Here is a 6,460-nt window from a genome sequence, read left to right on the forward strand (position 1 = left end):
TTCTATACACGAATACGAGGATACAATCACCAAACAATACTTAAGTAGCCTTAATTAGCCTTAATGGCTCACTCCAATGATCTAGCATCATCACTTAACATTTCTACCCAAAATTAATCTAGGGTTTTCTTACTTAGTGTTAGGGAAAATAATTTCCTCTCATTACATATGTAAATGATAGTTTCCATTTAGTTTTTGAGGAATAATTTCCTCTCATTGAATCTTCTTAAGATTTAACTTCCTCAAACAATCATACATGAAATCATGTTGACCTAAGTCAACCATTCATCATCATCATTTGAGAAAATGATTTAAATGAGGTAGAATACCTCATACAATTTAACAATGCTTATTATGATTTAAAATCACCAAGTATTTCATGTGAGAGTATTTGACCAGGGGTTCAAACTTCATATGAAAGTACTTGGGAAAAGATTTAAATGAAGTGAAACACTTCATATGAGTTGCATAATAGTTTTGGACAATATCACTTAACTAAACTAGTCATATAGTCCTTTATTTAATTTGGGCCATGTTTACTCAAGGTAACCATACCATATTAGTGTAAGTGAAATGTGAATTATAGCAATTGGATTTACTTCAAAATTCAATTTGGTTGATTTTTAAGATTTATTTGAATTCACAAAAGTCCCTGCCTTGTTATTTTTGTCACATTAATTCTACACAAGCACTCAAGGTGGGACCAGTGGGGTTGAATAGATATTTTCTCTAGCTTTCCAACAACATAAATTTCACCAAATTTGGTTGGGTAGATTTGAAACTATTTAATTTCTAAGGAACGACCAGTATTTAAATTTCTACCCAATTATTTAACCAGAATTGGAAAAATGGGCCGGCGGGAAATGGAATGGGCCGAAAGATTCAAAAATGCCAGAAGGGCCAGCCCAGCTAGCGCTTCACACGCCACGGGCCGCCTGACAGAGGGGCCCGCACGTCAGCGAGTCAGACTTACCGAAGCGGTACGGGTTAATAGGATCCGTTCGATTAGATGCAGATCAAACGGTGGAGGTTCGTCGTCTCCGTTGGGGGGGAGGAGGTTGCTGCCGCGGCGGAGTAGGGGGTCGGCGGTGATCCTAGGCTCCGGCGAGGGACGGCGTTGACGCTAGGCGAAGTTGTCGTCGACGGCGAGTCGAATGGTACTGGTGTCGTCTCTGATGGTGCCCAAATTCGACGGCGGTGATCTCAGCACCTCTGCGGGCTCCGGCGAAAAATTGCACAGCTCCGGCGGCTAATCGATGGAGAGGAGTGGATGAGGAGCTTGAGAGGATAGAGGGGAGTAAGTTTGCTGTGGAGAGGATGGCGCGGGGACGGCTCCTTTTATAGTGGGCGAGGTGGTCGTGAGGGGTGCGGCAAGGGCGACATCAGAGCGGCGGGTCTGGCGAGGGAAGGGGGTCGGCGAGGTAGGCACGAGGTAGACGGCGTCTAGGCGATGCTAGGAAGCTAGAGGGCGAGGTGGGGGACGTTCCTGGCAGGCGAGGGCGATGGCGAACGCTGGCAGCACAGGCGCGGAAATCCGGCGATGATGTCGACGGCGGTGGCGCTCGCGTGAGACCAGGGGCGTGTCTGGTGGGTTGCGGTCGTCCAGGGGAGCGTGTGTGCGAAGAGAGAGAGCGAGAGGGGGCCTGGGTCGACGGCGGAAGGTGGTGCTCTGGCGCGCCCACTGGAACGTGCTCGACGCCCTCGGCATGCACGGTGCGCGCGTTTTCCGGCGAGGTGCTTCGTTCTCCCCGACAGGTGGCGATGCTAGGTGGTGTAGTGTGGTGCTGTGGAGCTCAGAGACATGGTGGCCAGGGTGAGGAGGAAGGAGAAGAGAGGGTGGCTTGACATGGTGGCATGGGCCGGCATGGCATGGCTATGCCATGTTTGGCTAGCTTCTCTAGGGTGGTTGTGCATTGGTTGGGTGTAGAGGGGACCAGGGAACCAGGGTGAGTGAAATGGGGCAATAGGGTTTAGGCCAAACACTATTTTAAATAGTGTTTGCATAGTTCCCTATTTGAAAATTGCAAATTTTGTTCAAATTCAAAAGAGTTCAAAAGGTGGCAAGATTTGGAAGTGGTGTGTTTGAGTGAGTTGTAAATGACCAGAGAGAATGAGAGGTGGTGGTGGAATTTAGAAAATCAAAGAATTGCAAATTTGGCGAAGTGTGAGATTGTTCCGCATAACAAAAAGTTCCAACTTTACATGAGCATAGAATTTTATACAAAGTGAATTTGGCATGGTGGTCTTTACCAAAGTTGTTCTCCTTCATGTGCTCTTGGATGAGGTGCAAAGAACTGGGAAAGTTTAGTTTGAAAAACTTGAATTGCAAAGCCTCAAAGTAGGGACCAGATTATAAATGGCAGATTTGACAATTATCATATGTGATCCCAATTTGAGTTTGAATTTGATTTGATTTGTGTTTCTTTGATTCCAAAAGTTGTATTAAGTGTTTAGTATCATATTACAACTAATGGTGAAGGCCAAATTGGTCTAGGTCAAAGATTTGGAAAAATGGCATAAGCCATAAGTGAGGGTTTTGTGGTTTTCTAACTTTTATTCTTTTCTTTTTCTTTGCTTCACTTAAGCAAGTGTGAGGTTAATTGGTGTTAGAATGAGTTGGGTAAAGGGTTCAAACCATTTTGAGGCAATGGGGGTGCTTAGGTCAAGATTTGATATTTTGGCTAAGTGCCACATATGCCTCTATGCATATGTTTGATTTTATTTTGTTTCTCACTTGAATTTGTTGGTAAGTACTTGGTTGAGTGTGTTGATGTATTTTAAATCATCTATAAAGGTCAACACTCAAGGTTGGAGCATTTGCAAAAAGTAGCCATAGGCTTGCATATGCTTTTTTTCTTAATTAAGATCATTTCTTCTTATTTTGTTTTTCAAAGATTGATGACAAGAGGGATGAGGTTTAGGGTTTAGTAAGTTTTGCAATGGTTCACCACCATTTATCAAAGTAAGAAAGGTAGAGTCCAAAATTTACACATTAGGGCTACATGCCCACATATGTCTTTTTCTTTTATTTTGGTTTCTCAAAATAGATCCAAATGATTTTTGAGAAGGTTAGGGTTTAGGGTTTTTCTTATTTGATTTATTTCTCTTTTATTTTATTTGGTTTGTGATCTTCACTTGATCACTTTAGGGTTTTAGGGTTTATCACATAAGCATAAGAACACTCATCATGGCAAAACACAAGTATTAGGTATGAGCACTATGCGTAGCACTCTACGTAAGAAAAGTTTTTGTTGGTTCTCATTTTTGGAAAAAGGAAATTCATTTTCTCTTTGTTTTGAAATTTGGGGTGTTACACTCTTCGAGGTCTCATGACATTTGTGCTTTAACATAGGGGGAGTAATCCCTCGCCCCTCATTAGCCATAATTTCAAAATGATTTCATTATATGAGGCTAACTGATCTTATTGCAAAACTATTCTAAAATGGTTTATGGTTCTTGATATATTTCGAAACATGCCCATTGTTGCTATTTACATCTTATTTGGATTTTACTCCAATGGGTATGACTAGAAACTTGTGTTCCTATCCCATGTCTATGCTCCTTTCATCAAATATCTATCTATCTAGATTGTACATGTCATCATTTGAATCTACACATATCATTTCCATAAATAAAAAGGCAAAACAGGGCTAAAAGCCTGCAGCCGGTGCCTGGCCCGGTGCCACCAACTCTACTGCCGGCCAGCCCGGTGCCCAACCCGGTCTACCGGCCCATACGCCGGTCGACGGCTGGTTAGGTGGGGATTTGGGGGTTACCTCTTGGGTCTTCTTCCTCACTTCGACCACCATTAGCGCCGGCCCTTCCTCTCCACCACTCCCTACGGCATTCCCACCACCAAACTCTCCCCAAACTCCACTCCAACATGGATCGACCCCCTTGGAAGATCTTCACAAAGGGATTTGGCCCCTCTCAAGCCACATTTGGAGTTCTTGGGATTTTGCTCCTCAAGCCTCCCCTTGAAGTTCTTCTTGCTCCATTGGGCACTGAGAACAATGTCTTTGGGTGGCTCTAGTGATGACAGTCGTGCTGCTGTCAAGAGGGTCAGGAATGAGAGGCCACCGGGGTGCCGTACAAGCACCCGTGTACCCAGTAGAGCAGATCCAGGCAGTTCAGCCAGAGGTAGGAAAAAATACCTCAGGGTGGAAGAGAAAGGATAAAGATGAAGTACCACTTGATGAACTTGTGGAGAAGACACCAAATTTCAATATTGGCACATTACAGATTTCTGGGTGGATAAGACTTAGGGATGAGAATCCTTATCGGTTCGAGGAACGAACCTACACCGGCGAGGACAAGGAATTCTGGACCGAGACTCAGGCTGCCATTTGGGATGATTTCTACAACTGTGCAGCCCTCATGAAGAATGGAATCATTGTAATGCCCAAGGCCATCAACAAGGAAGAGCTCACCATGTTTTAGACCATCAAGTACCGCATTGTGGTTGACACTTTGCAGAAGATGGGTCTTCTGAATCTAGTATGCTTGAAGCCTACTCACTTCAAAAGTCTTGGGGAGTATTGCCCGATTCTTGTTCGTCAATTCCATTGCACAGTCTTCTTCCATGATGACCCAGCTCGCACTATGACTTGGATGACTGGGAAGGAAAAATATTCTTGCAACTACCTTGACTTCTGTGAGGCAATGGGTTTTGGTAGTGGTCGTGCTCATGGGTTTAAGATCCACAGTCGTGAACAATTCACTCATGGAAGCATTGCTTTCTGCTACCCTCCAGAGCATACACATGATCCTCCACTCATCTCTGGGATGTACTATTCTTACCAAGTTCTCGATGGTACTCCTCGGCAATGCCCTCCGTTTGGGGCTTAGGGTAGATGGAATCCTGTAGGCTGACACGAGACATTGGTTATCAAACATGCGGGGAAAGCGATTTACCCAGGTTTGGGGCCCTCGATGAGGTAAAACCCTTACGTCCTGCATGTCTGATCTTGATTATGAAAATATCGGGTTACAATGGGGTGCCGAAGGTTTCGGTTGTGTTCTCGTCGAGAGGCTGAGTTCTGCAGGGACCTAGCTCTAGACTTATGGTGGCTATGATTGCTAAGATTGCGTGTGTCCTTGGTAGCCCCTCTCCTGGCCCTTATATAGGGAGCCAGGGCTCGAGAGTTCTATCCGGGCTCGACTAGGTTACAAAGAGTCCTAGTCCTAAACTTTCCTTGTATTCTTCGTTTCTTCATCTTGTTCTCCAAGGATTCTTCTTCGGCACCGATGCAGTGGCCCACCTTGCCATCGAGTGTCTTCATGGGCCTCTAGTTGGGCCGCATGGGATAGTGCAATAGTAGTTACCTGAAGGGTAATGCCCACGTCAGTAGCCCTTGAGTGTCTAGCCGAAGATATTTCGGGTAGAGACTAAAGCATGCCTCCTCCGAATGTTCTCCTTTCTTGATAAATCTTGTCCTTCTCGTAATAGCATCATTACCTTCTATCGGGTGCACGTCCAGCGCTCCCGATGGGAGTAGCCCCCGAGTCTAGGTACGGATGCTTGCAACCGTGCGTAGACTCAAGTTGCACCACTCGAATGTTTTCTTCCGTCGAAGCTTCCTGCGAATCTTCATAAGTCATCCGATACATTTATATCGGGTCTTCAATTTTTCAAATGAGGTTTAATGCGTAAAGGATATCGAGTAGCATGCTCAGCTTTGCTGGTTAACTGCCGATGGCAAAACAACGCTACCCTACATAGAATCAAGTCCCCGGGCATGATCCTGTAGTGCAAAAAAGTTTCGTCGGATGCGCAATTAGTACTCCTGATTGGAGTAGCCCCCGAGGCTGGTCGCGGGTGCTTGCAACCTCGTGCAGACTTAGGCCAAACAATTCGAATATTTCAATCTTTCTTCAGATACTCCTGTCATGTTCTTCCTTCCAAGAAAGTCTTCGAGTCCAAATTCTAGGTACGGATGCTTGCAACCGTGCTTAGACTCAACTTGTTTCATCTGATGGTTTTAACTTTTCTTCGAATGCTTCAAGCGGACTCGACACCTTTCATGACATCATTGATGACGTCGCCACTCCTGTGGTTTGATTGACGAGACGTGACCTAACGGGCCCACCCTACTTCTGCGCGGTTACCAAGGTGACTCCTCGATTTCTGCGCTCGATAATGAGAAAAATCTCTTTAATAAATTGGAAGCAACGACACGTGCCCACGCAATTCTCAGACTTCCTTTTACTTTATAATCTCAAAGGGTAAATTCTCCCCTTTCCACGCTTTCTTCTCGCGACCTCTCTTCCTCATTCATCCACCTTGTTCTCAACCGCTGCGCCGCCGCCGCCGTTTTCTCGATCTTCTTCAGATCTCGCAATGTTGAAGAAGAAGAATCTATTCCCGCCGCCAGTGGCGCCTCCACCTGTTATCACCAGAATTTGATCGGATCAGAGGTGGGCCGCGATTGAAGATGGGCTTGAAGGATATACATAGAAG

The sequence above is a fragment of the Lolium rigidum genome, chromosome 3, assembly GCF_022539505.1.
Source record: "Lolium rigidum isolate FL_2022 chromosome 3, APGP_CSIRO_Lrig_0.1, whole genome shotgun sequence".
NCBI lineage: Eukaryota > Viridiplantae > Streptophyta > Magnoliopsida > Poales > Poaceae > Lolium > Lolium rigidum.